Here is a 13,074-nt window from a genome sequence, read left to right as displayed (position 1 = left end):
TGGAAGTTAATTCATATAATCATTACAGTTTGGTAGAGAAAAATTTCTCAAAAATATGAGATTCATGAATTTAAAAAAATGATATGAGAACTTTGATGGTAAAAATTTCAGGAACTATAATTTATGACTCTTGAGAATTGAGTCTCCTAAAATAGATTGAGTACCATTGCGTGCTGAGCATTGTGCTAGCTGTTTTTGTGCCTTTCTGTTTTTTAATTCTCATTATGATGTAGGTATTGGTATGTGTATTGTATATATGAGAACCTGAGGCTCAGGGCAATCGAGACGCTCAAGACCACAGAATTAGTTGGTGGAAGACTCTGGTCTTAAATTCAGGCTTTTGACATTCTGGGATCATAATAGAGGCCTCCTAGCTTAGTTTAGACAAAGTTCTCATTTCTGGCTACCACTGCTCTCTTCTTTTTATTTTGACCTGACATTAGGAAGCTTCTCTCTTTTCCCTTTGGTAAGTTATGCCAAATTTGGATAGCTTTGCCCCTCATTGGTTCATACATTCACTGAATGCCAGAAACCCAGATAGGCACTAGATATAAAAATCAAAAAGACACTGTCTCTTATGATGTGTCAATGTAGGCTTATCAATTGGAACAAATGTACCACTCTGGAGGGGGGATGTTGAGAGCAGGGAGGCTGTGCATGCATAGGGCAGAGGGATATATGAACTCTCTGTACTTTACTCTCAATTTTTCTGTGAACCTAAAATTGCTCTAAAATAATTAAGTCTTAATTTAAAAAATAAAAGACATACTCTCTGCCTTAAGAAATTTACTGTCTTGTCAAAGAGAAACAGAAGTAAATGACTGATGACAGTTGAGTGCAATGGATGCTTTGATGCAGCAGCCTAGGAAAGGCTGTTTAAAATAGGTAAGTGAGGCAAGAAAAGCTTCTGAAACTTGTACTCATTTTAAAGGCCCTGGTAGTAGCAACCAGTGAGACAAAGAAGCTACATCATTTTAGGGGAAAGCAATAAGCTCATGGGAAGACATGGAGGATTAAAAGACCAGGTCACATTGCAAGGAGTTGCAAGCGGTTGTAAGGTGACAAGGTAGAAAATACAATTGCATGTGTTAAGGTAGTTTAAACTTTACCCTCAAAGCTGTGCAGAGCTCCTGAAAGACTTACACAGGAAGAGGAGTGACCAAATTTGCCTGATGGTACCAAGATGTCAGTTTTTAAAAATTAACTTTATACTTAGGTACCTTTGAAGTTACAATCCCTCCATCAACAGCCAAAAAATGTTCCAGGTCCAACTATCCAATATTCTGTATGAGTCTATTAAAATGAATTTGATACAAAATTTTAGAAATAATCAGGTTAGATGAAGCTCTTTAATAAATCCTTGATTCAATTAAACAAATATTTGTTTAGCATCTCTGTTTAGAAGGCCCTGAACAGTATTATGATAGAGAAAATTCTAAAAACAAGTAAACATTCAATTATATATTAGAAACTTAAGAAAAATCAGATCATTCAAAACCCAAAATAATCTATTTTACTAAAGGAATTGCAATAGTACTTTAAAAGGTAAATTTATCTAATGCTGTTAGTTTTATTTACCATGCCTTAGTGTAATCAGCTTTTTGAAATACCTTCACTGGGACTATATAGACATAGACGTGGTTAACATGTATAACATTTTTCAAAAAGCAATTTAAAAGCTATAATCAGTTTCTTTCTAAACTACTTTATTTCTTCTATAATTTTTCTCCCTATAAAATTACATTCAGTTTGCTATTTCATCCTTTGAACTTTTTCTTCATCTACATAATTCTACTTCTCCTTCAAGACTCATCTCAGGTGGTGCCGTCTCCAGGAAGCCTTCCTTGACTTGCCCAGATTGAGGTAGTTGCCCCTTCTCTAGACTCCAGCACCTTGGGTATATTTTGACCCTGGCACTTTGCACACACTCCTTAAATCGTTGCTTTACTTGTTTATTTCCTAATTAGACCACGGAGTTCTTCAAGAGCTCAGATCTCATCTTTCATCACTGTATCTGCAGCACCAGGGCACATAGTCAGTGGCCAATAATGTTGATGAAGAGAAAAAGGGGGAGAAAAAAATTAATCGTATTTATATTTTCTGCAACATTTCTCTTTCCCTTAATTCTCATTTCATGTCTTCCTATTATTTTTCCCCAAATACTAATACAACATCTTTAGGCTTCCCTTTTTACTTTCATACACATCATGATTTTCATCTCTCTCTTGACGTCCTAACTATTGCAAAAATGCTGACCCGGTATGTGAGTAGCACAGCTTTAAGAGTGTGTTGCTCCTTAGCATCATAAAAAAGAGGTTTATTTTAACAGGTCCTGGATTAGCCTCTATTATGTCTCCTCTTCTGTGTTTTAGCTGGAAACTTTTAGCATGCTTTAGCTTCGCCTAGTTTTCAAGATCAGCAGCTGGGTAAACAGACATTCTACTATACTCTGGATAAAATAGCAAGCTCAAGGGGAAAGTTTTCCATCTTTAAATTAAAAAAAAAAAATCTTGCTCATGGCATGTATGGAGAATAGTAACACCTGAGAGCACGTGAAGGGAATTGTGCATTGTGCATGTACCAGCAATGGAAGGAAAACTCAGCTGATGACAAAAACATGCAGCTGCCTTCCTGAATGAAACTGACCGCTCCCAGAGAGTAGCATCAAACTATATTTAGCAAGAATAACAGAAAAGTGAGGTAAGTGACTAACATTTTTGGTAGGCACTTTCAAAAGAGTCTATGAATTTCATAAGAGAACGCAAAATAAATCACCTGATTCTTAAAAAATTGAAACGAATGCTTACCGTGGTTGGGAAAGTTATCTTGGAAAATTACTCAGGAAATTAAATCAAAACTTATTCAGGAAAAATACTTTGGAAGGAAGATTTTGAAACAGGAAAGTAAACCTTTATGTATATTTAGGAGAGAAGACTATAAAAATCCACAAATGCTTCTGTTTTCACATTTGGACATCAAATTGAGTGAAATGGGTAAGAATTTTATTAAATATCATGAGTCTATCATTCCTAAAATTTGTTTTTAAAGTTATCTGCAGTGCAAATACACTCTCACAAATTTGTCTATATTTTTATATATTTTAACAACTTCCTAAAATAAAAATGTAGGCTAAGGAAAATGTCTATGAGCATTAAAGGCAAGTATTTGTAATGTAATATTTAATAGCAGAGAACAGATAAAAATATGGTACACTCAAATGGTAATGTAGCTACTGTTACCAAAACAATGCTTTTACTATAGAAATGACTGGAAAACCACATTAAAAAAAAAATTGTAGCATGTGTATCAACATGCTCAAAAAATAAATAAATAAAAAACTAACAGGCCCAGCCTATAACTGTAAAATTTTTTAAAAGGTTATGTGAAATATATGGAAAGCTAACTTTGTAGACATATCAAAACAAATGTTTTTTATGGGAGAATTCTTTTAACAGTTTTTAAAGTCTTCTAGAAAATCTGTAAGAGTTACTCTAATGAAAATATTAAAGGGCAGGGTTTTGTCTTTTTTTAATGCTGTATTCCTTGTGCTCAAAACAGTTGCTGACAAACAGTAGGTTTTCAATAAATATTTGTTGAATACATGAATGAAAGAATGAATGAATGAGAAATATATACCATTAAAACTCTTGGGTCCCTCAAGTCTCTTCAGGCAAAGAAGGAGGTTTTGCTGACTAAGTTGCTAGGAAACTTTGAATTCTACCAGGTAGAGAGTATTCCCTTCAAAACATCTCTTCAGGATGGGGAAAATGGATGAAGGTGGTCAAAAGGAAAATACTCGCAACTGTAAAATGAAAAAATTCTGAGGATGTAACATAGAGCATGTTTACTATAGTTAACCATACTGTGCAAAGAGAGTAGATCTTTGAAAGTTGCTAAGAGAGTAGATCCTAAAATTTCTCATCACAAGAAAAAAAAAATCTGTAACTATGTGAAGTGATGAATGTTAACTAAACTTATTGTGGTGATCATTTTGTAATATTGCGTGTGTGTGTATAAAATCATTATGTTGTACACCTTAAACTAATATATGTTATATATCAATTATATCTCAATAAAACTGGGAGTGGTGGGGAGATATCTCTTTAGGTGAATTAGAAAATAGAAGCTGCTGGTAAGCAAACTCATCTTATGACCAAAAACAATTATTTTATTTCACAAGTTTAAGAAACTACTTTATCATAAAGTTATAACTTTTACAACATGACTCGCCTGCCACCTTTCCCACTCTCTCTGAAACACCTACCCCAACTCTTCATCTTTATCACCATCCACACTGTCCTCTTTGCTATTCCTTGAACTCCCAACCACTCACCCACTGCCTAGAAAGCTTCTCTGAGATACCTGCTGGTCTCTCTCTTTCATCTCCTCCAGAACTCTGCTCAAATGTCACTTTATCAGAGAGGACTTGACCAGCCAAAATAAAATAGCCAGCCTCACACCCAACTTTTGGCACTACTCATTTCCCTTCCCTGCATTATTTTTCACCAACTTACTTTGCTTCCTTTACTTCTCTATTCCCAATGATTAACAAATATTTACTGAGTCAACGAACAAAAAAGGATACAGCAACATTTCACATACCATTTCAGGGAGATAATATTATATATGTAAAAGATACTGTCTTCTGAACCCAATTTTAACTAATTATTCACTTTGTGTCTAACCTTGGGACTAAACTCCCTATACTTCAGAATTTTCACCTGTAATGTAGAAATACTTATAATACTTTTCTGGTAAGTACTTGGCATTCAAAGAATGCTGGTTCTTCTCCTTCCTTTATCCATGCCTTCTTTTTGTGGCTAGGAGCTAATGTGTCTATGATTCATAAGTTCTGAGATTGCTGTGAAATGAAAATAACAATGTCGAGCAGACCTTTACCAATATCATTCCCAGCAACAGCTCATGTGAATTCTGTTTGTGTTTGATAACTGATAGGCTGGATACAAGGCATAAAAAGACACCTCTTCTGAAGGAGCTGTCATCTGACTGGGAACCCAGATAGAGACATGTGAGAATGGTTTCATTAAGCTGTAGAACTGACCTTGAAGCACGACTGTTTAAGAATAACGGTAAGTCTGGGAAGCACTCCCAAAAGAGAACAAAGGAAGTGAATGGGAGTGCAGCTAGAGCAGGCACTTTATATTGAGAAAAGAGGGAAAGAAAAGGTGATGTCAGGTGTGAAAGACCATAATATCATACTAAAAAGATCCAATTTAATACGAGAGAGCCACTAAACATTTTGAGTATTAGAAAAACATAGAATCATATAATAAGAATGATAAATTTTAAAGTATTCAGAGACTTCTGAAAGTCAAGCAGTAAACAGTACTAATAAACCTGGTGACATTTGTTCAAAAAAATGAGTTGCAAGGTTATAAATGGGAATGAATCATATCCTAATCTTCCCTGGTCATCACTGTTCGATCCACCACATAGGTGAAGAGACTTGAGCTGGAAGAGACTGAGAACTGCATACCACCAGAGGGCACCAAAAAATGTCATCACACTCACATAGCATGAAACCTGGCCTCCAAGCAGCAAGGTCTCTCTTTGTGGTCTATGTTTTAACAACAGGGCCTATGATGATGTGACCTCCCCTATCAAATTTCCTCTCTTAAGATTATCCTCTAGTCTCTTCTTTGTACTTTGATTTCTTATTCCTTACCAAGTCTAAATAAAGACATAAGAATCTGATGGGTTCCAAAATGCTGAAATTCCCCTTCTGTGTTTATAAGAGTAGATAAAGAAAGGTAACAGATTAGTTAATTCACCTCAAAGAGAGTAAATAGAAATTAATCTGTTAAAGATGTTGCTAAAAGTCTTTTCACTGCAGAATCCTATAACAGAGTTTAGCAAGGAATAAATGTTTTAGAACTTAGGAAACCAATAACTTAACTTTGAGGTTCTTGAAGTCAGAAAAGTGTCGGCAACTAAATAACAAGATGACACTTGTAGCTGCCTAGGTTTTGTATTTTTCTTGGGTCCACTCTTCTCACAGCATGGATATGATTTATTTAGACTATCAAAGAGCTTTTATAAAGTTCTCACAAGTGCCTATTATTGAAACTTGGTAACCATGGTGTGAAAGGAAAAAGTCATACCAATGAATTAAATTAATTAAAAACTGCTTGAGAGGCAAAGAAGCCAAAAGCAGAAATAAATGGCCAATTCTCATGTGAAGAAAGGTTAACGATTGAGAGCTGTAAGGATTTGCAGTAGAATCAGAGTTGTATTTAACTAATGACGAGGAAAGGGAGCCACATTCTCATTCCCCTATTCTCTGCACATCAGTCCCACGCACAGAGCTCTCATTGACTGAAGAGCATTTGGCATATGGAGGAGATATAGGCAGTGTAGAGAAATGCTTGAAATCCAGGAGGCAGCAAATAGTTAATGAATATTGACTCATGTAGAGATCCTCAAATATAAAGGGAACAGAAATAAAAATTACATTAACAAAATTTTATCTTCTAAGAACTTTGATATATGCTACATAGAAACACAAAGGACCTTTAAAAAGACAAAATATGGTATTTGAACAAAAGTTTTAAAAAGAATATGTGGAAGCAGAGTTTGGCAGTTGTGTTGGAAAGTCAGAAGGAGCATTTATGGAATAGGGACATGTGGGCTATACAGAAAGCTTCATTATCTCTTTTAATGTATTTACTTTAAATATAAACATTTAATAGTTTCACTTGTTTCCAGAGTTTAAATAAAATCAATCCATTAATCATCTTACAAGGAGAGAGAAGTAAAGATAATTCCCTGAAGAAAAGAGAGCACCTCAATAGTGTAATTTCTCTTTCACATGTTTTACTTTTCCATTTCTTTTAGGAATAATAAGACAATATTACTCTCCCAGATTTTTACAAAGTGATGCCACCTTATAGTGCCCTTTCTAAAAAACCTCCCTGTTGCCACACCTGATACCAGATTTGGCCTCAAAGCTTGTTAAGGAATCAAAATCCAATCTTTCTCCCTAAGAGTGTATAAGTCATTTCAAGATAAAGCAACTGCCTTCACTAAATCACAGGTTAAATTTATAAATCTGGTCTCACCCAGAATACACCATAAACTACGTAAAAAAAAAAAAAAAAATACTACCCAGTTACTGTAATCAAGGGCAACTGGGATACCTTCATGTATCCTTCTCAGAATTTGACTAATTAGACCTCCTTCCTCTTTGAAAGTTGGTGTGAAATAGTGGGTCAAACTATCATCTTCAGATATGCAGGTGTCCAGAATGTTTCTAGAGAGACTACTCCATGTGCTGTAATCATAACCATTCTTTAGGTGCTTTATAAAGAGTGCTGCCTGGAACAAAATGAAACAATGTAAATGAAAGTACTTGATATATTAAGCACTAAATAAATGTGAAGTATTTATTTATTCCAACTGGGTACTATTTTCCCCCAAAGAAATAATGAAGCATGTGTTTGTTTTAAAAAAGTACAGCAAAAAGGGAGGGAGGGAGATAGAGGAAGGGAGAATGTCTTTACTTAACCTTCATTTCTTTGTAACATAGTTCTATGGGATATAGAATTCTGGGTTGACAGCTCTTTCCGTTCAGCCCTTTAAACCTATTATGCCACTTTGTTCTGGACTGTAGTTTCTAAAAAGAAATCTGCAGTCAATTGAGTCAGTGTTCCCCCATAGGTAATGCATCATTTTTCTCCGAGTGATTTGAAAATTTTTATCGTGGTCTTTAGTTTTCACTGGTAAGATTCTAATGTGTTTGAGAATGGATGTATTTGGGTTTTATCCTATTTAAGGTTAGCTGAACTTATTAAATACATAGGCTTTTTATCTTCCACCAAATTTGGGAAGTTTTCAGCCATTATTTCTTCAAATTTTTTTAGGGTATACTATTTTGCCTCTCCTTTTGGAACTACAAGAATATAAAAATTTTTGTTATTGTCCCATTGGTCCCTTAAGATCTATTCTTTCTTTCCTTTATTTTTGGGGGTAAGGGACTATTTTTTCTCTCTGTAGTTGATACCAAATATTTTCTTGTTATCTATTCTTAAGTTCCTTGACTGTTTCCTTTGTCATCTGCATTGTGCTATTGAGCTCACCTAGTGAAATATTCCTTTTTTTTATTTAGTTGCTGTATTTTTCAGTTCTAAAATTTCCATTTGGTTCTTCGTATCTTCTAGTTCTGTGAACATTTCTACTTTTCCATTTATTTTTTTATTTCTTTTTATTTATAGTTGACATAAAATATTATATTAGTTTCAGGTATATAACAAAGTGATTCAATGTTTATATATCTTATAAAGTGGCCACCATAATAAGTCTAGTAATTATCTGTCACCATATAAAGTTATTACAATATTATTGACTATATTCCCTATGCTGTACTTTACATGACTTATTTATTTATTTTATGACTGGAAGTTTGTACTGCTTAATCCCCTTCTCCTTTATTGCCTATCCACCCACCTCCCACCATGGCAACCATCAATTCATTTTCGGTATCTATGAGTTTTCGTTTCACTTTGTTTGTTTTTTGTTTTGTTTTTTAGATTTCATATATGAAAGAAATCTATTTGTTTTCTCTGACTTACTTCACCTCACAAAATACTCTCTAGGTCCATTCATGTTGCCACAACTGACAGGACTTCTTACTTTTTTGTGGGTAATATTCCATTATATATATTTATACCACATCTTCTTTATCTCTTCATCTATTGATGGATACTTGGGTTGCCTCCATATCTTGGCTCTTGTAAACAATGCTGAAAAAACAGAGCTGTGCATATATTTTTTTGAATTATTGTTTTCATTGTCTTTAGATAAATACTCAGAAGAGAAATTGCTGGGTGATACAGTAGTTCTAGTTTTAATTTTTTATAGAATCTCAATACCATTTTTCATAGTGGCTGCACCAATTTACAAACCCACTAATGGTGTTTGAGGGTTCCATCCTCACCAGCAATTGTTACAGGTTGCCTTTTTGATAATAGCCATTCTGACAGGTGTGAATTAATACCTCATTGTGGTTTTGATTTGCATTTCCCTGCTGAGCATCTTTTCATGTGTCTGTTGGCCATTTGTATGTCTCCTGTAGAGAAATGTCTATTCATTTTTATATTGGATATTTTTATGTTGAGCTGTATAAAAACTATACATTTTAGATATGAATCCTTTATCAGCTATATCACTTCAAATATCTTCTCCCATTCAGTAAATTGCCTTTTCATCTCGCTGATGATTTCCTTCACTATACAAAAGCTTTTAGGTTTGATGTAGTTTTATTTGTTTATTTTTTATTTTGTTACCTTTGCCCAAAGAGCTATATCCAAAACAAAAAACAAACAAACAAAAAATGCTAAGACCAATGTCAAAGAGTTTATTGCCTATGTTTTTTTTTTTCTAGGAGGATTATGATTTCAGGATTTATATTCAAGTCTTTAATCCTTTTCGAGTTTATTTTTGTGTACAGTGTAAGAAAGTGGTCTAGTTTCATTTTTTTTCATGTATCTGTCTAATTTTCCTAACACCATTTATTGAAGGAACTATCTTTCCCTCTATTGTGTATTTTTCCTTCCTTTGTCTAGATTAATTAACCATATAAGTGTGGGTTTATTTCTAGGCTCTCTGTATCTATATGTCTGTTTTATACCACAACCATACTGTTGTGATTACTACAGCTTTGTAATATAGTTTAAAATCAGGTAGCATGATACCTCCAACTATGTTTTTTCTCAAGATTACTTTGGATATTTAGGGTCTTTTGTGGTTTCACATAAATGTTAGGATTATTCTAGTTTTGTGAAAACTGTAATTGGTATTTGGATAGAGATTGCACTGAACTTGAAGATTGCTTTGGGTACTATATACATTTTAATGATATAAATTCTTCCAACCCAATAGCACGTTATATCCTTCCATTTATTTAGGTCTTCTTCAATTTCTTTTATCAATGTCATGGTTTTAAGAGTGCAGGTCTTTTGCCTCCTTGATTAAATTTATTTCTAGGTACTTTATCCTTTTTAATTCAATTGTAAGTGGGATTATTTCCTAATTTCTTTTTCTATAGTTCAGTATTTGTGTATAAAAATTCAATTGATTTCTGAATATTAATTTTGTGTCTTGCAACTTTGCTAAATTAATTTGTTAATTCTAATAGTTATTTTGGTGGAATCTTCAGGATTTTCCATACATAGTATCAGAGCATCTGAAAAAAAGTGACAACTTTACTTCTTCCTTTCCAATTTGGATACCTTTTATTTCTTTCTTTTTTTTTTTTTTTTGGTCTGATTTATATGGCTATAATTTGTACTAATGTGGTGAATAAGAATGGTGAGAGTGGGCATCCTTTTCTTGTTTCTGATCTTAGATAAAAAATATTTCAGCTTTTCACCATCATATATGGCTTTTCTTATGTTGAGGAATGATCCTTTTATATCCATTTGTTGAGAATTTTTATCATAAATAGATGTTAAATTTTATCAAATGCATTTTCTGCATCTATTGAGATGATCAAGTAATATTTATCCTTCATTTTGTTTATGTGGTATATCGCTTTAATTAATTTGCAAATATTGAACCATCCTTGCACCTGGGAATAAATAGCACTTGATCATAGTGTATGATCCTTTAAACATATTGCTAAATTCAATTTGCTAATATTTTGTTGAAGATTTTGTATCTATGTTCATGATGGGTATTGGCCTCTTTATTTATTTATTTATTTATTTATTTATTTATTTATTTATTTATTCGTAAAGTCTTTTTGGTTTTGGTATCAAGGTAATGCTGGCCTTATAGAATGAGTTTGGAAACTTTTCTCCCTCTTGAATTTTTTGGAATGGTTGACAAAAATAGATATTCACTTATGAATCTTTGGTAGAATCCACCTGTAAAGCCATTTGCTCCTGGACTGTTGTTTATTGGAAGTTTTTCTGATTACTGATTCAATTTCATTTCTAATAATCGATCTCTTGAGCTTTTCTGTTACTTTTTCATTCAATCTTGGAAGATCAAGTGTCTAGAAACATCCATTTCTACTACTTTGTCCAATTTGTTGGAGTATAATTATTCATAGTATTCTCATAATCCTTTGTATTTCTGTGCTGTTGTCTGTCACTTCTCTTGCATTTCTGATTTTATTTATTTGGGCCCTCTCTCTTTTATTCTTGATGAATCTTGTTCAAAGAACCAGGTCTTAGCTTCATTGATGTTTATTGTTTATTGTTCAAAGAAACAGGTCTTAGTTTCATTGATCGTTTTCTATTTTTTAACTCTCTATTCCACTTATATCTGTTCTGATACTTATTATTTCTTCCCTCAAACTCACTTTGAACTTTGTTTGTTTTTAATATAGTTCATTTAGCTATAAGATTAAATTTATTTTTCTAATGTTTCTTTTTGTAATATTTTTTCATTTTTCATTTACAGTTGGCATACATTATTATATTAGTTTCAGGTTTACAACATACTAATTGGACATTTATATAACTTACAAAGTGATCACTCCGATAAATCTGGTACCCACTTGACACCATACATAGTTATTATAATATTATTGACTATATTCCTTATGCTATATGTTATATCCCCATAATAATTTTGTAACTACCAGATTATACTTCTTAATCCCTTCCCCTTTTTTACCCACCCCACAACTCCTCTCCTATCTGGCAACCATCAAAATGTACTCTGTACCTATGAGTTTGTTTCTGTTTTGTTTGTTTATTTTGACTTTAGATTCCACATGTTAATGAAATCATATGGATTTGTCTTTCTCTGTCTGAATTACTCTATTTAGCACAATACCCTTCAGGTCCATCCGTGTTGTTGCAGATAGCCAGATTTCATTCTTTTTTATAACTGAGTGATAGTCCATTGTATGCATGTATGTGTGTGTGTGTGTGTGTGTGTGTGTGTGTGTGTGTGTGTGTAATCACATCTTCTTTATCCATTTATCCATTGATGGACACCACCCAGGTTACCTCTATATCTTGGCTCTTGTAAGAATGCTCCATTGTATGCATGTATGTGTGTGTGTGTGTGTGTGTGTGTGTGTGTGTGTGTGTGTGTGTTCACATCTTCTTTATCCATTTATCCATTGATGGACACCACCCAGGTTACCTCTATATCTTGGCTCTTGTAAGAATGCTGCAATGAACATATGGATTCACATGTCGCATTAAAATAGTGTTTTGAGATTCTTTGAACAGATACCCAGAACTGGGATTACTGGGTTCTTGTCTATTCTTCTAGCCTTTGTTTTAAAGTCTATTTTGTCTACTATAAGTATTACTACCATACCTTTTTTTTTGTTTGTTAGCATTTTCATGAAACATTTTTTTCCATCCCTTTACCTATAGCCTGAGTGTGTCTTTTGATCTAAAGTGAATCTCTTGTAGGCAGCATATGTAAGGTTCTGGTTTTCTTATCTATTCAGCCACCCTGGATTTCTTACTGGACCATTTAATCAATTTACATTTTAAATAATTCTTCATCGTTATGTAGTTATTGCCATTTTATTATTTATATTTTTTTTTCTTGCTCTTCTTCTTAAATAAGTCTTTTAACGTTTCTTCTAATACTAGTTTGGTAATGATAAACTCCTTTAGCATTTTCTTTTCTGGGAAGCTCTTTATCACCTCTTCAGTTCTAAATGATAACCTTTCTGGGTAGGTAATCTTGGTTATAGGTCTTTGCTTTTTATCGTTTTCAATATTTCATGCCAATTCCTTCAGGCCTGCAAAGTTCCTGTTAAGAAATCAGCTGACAGTCTTATGGGAGCTCCCCAGTAGAAAACTAACTGCTTTTTCTTGCTACTTTTAAGATTATCTCTTTGACTTTAAACTTTGGTATTTTAATCATGATGTGTCTACGAGTAGGCCTCTTTGAGTTCATCTTCCTTGGGAGTCTCTGTTCTTCCTGGGCTTGTATGTCTTTTCCTTAAGGTTAGAGAAGTTTTCAGTCATTATTTATTCCATCAATAGATTTTCAATCCCTTGTTCTCTCCTCCTTCTGGTGCGCCTATGATGTGAATGTTGCCTCAGAGTTCCCTTAGTATCTTCATTTTTCTGGATTCGC

The sequence above is a fragment of the Pteropus vampyrus genome, unplaced genomic scaffold, assembly GCF_000151845.1.
Source record: "Pteropus vampyrus isolate Shadow unplaced genomic scaffold, Pvam_2.0 Scaffold302, whole genome shotgun sequence".
In the NCBI taxonomy this organism is placed as follows: domain Eukaryota; kingdom Metazoa; phylum Chordata; class Mammalia; order Chiroptera; family Pteropodidae; genus Pteropus; species Pteropus vampyrus.
Note: the sequence above shows the minus strand (reverse complement) of the source record.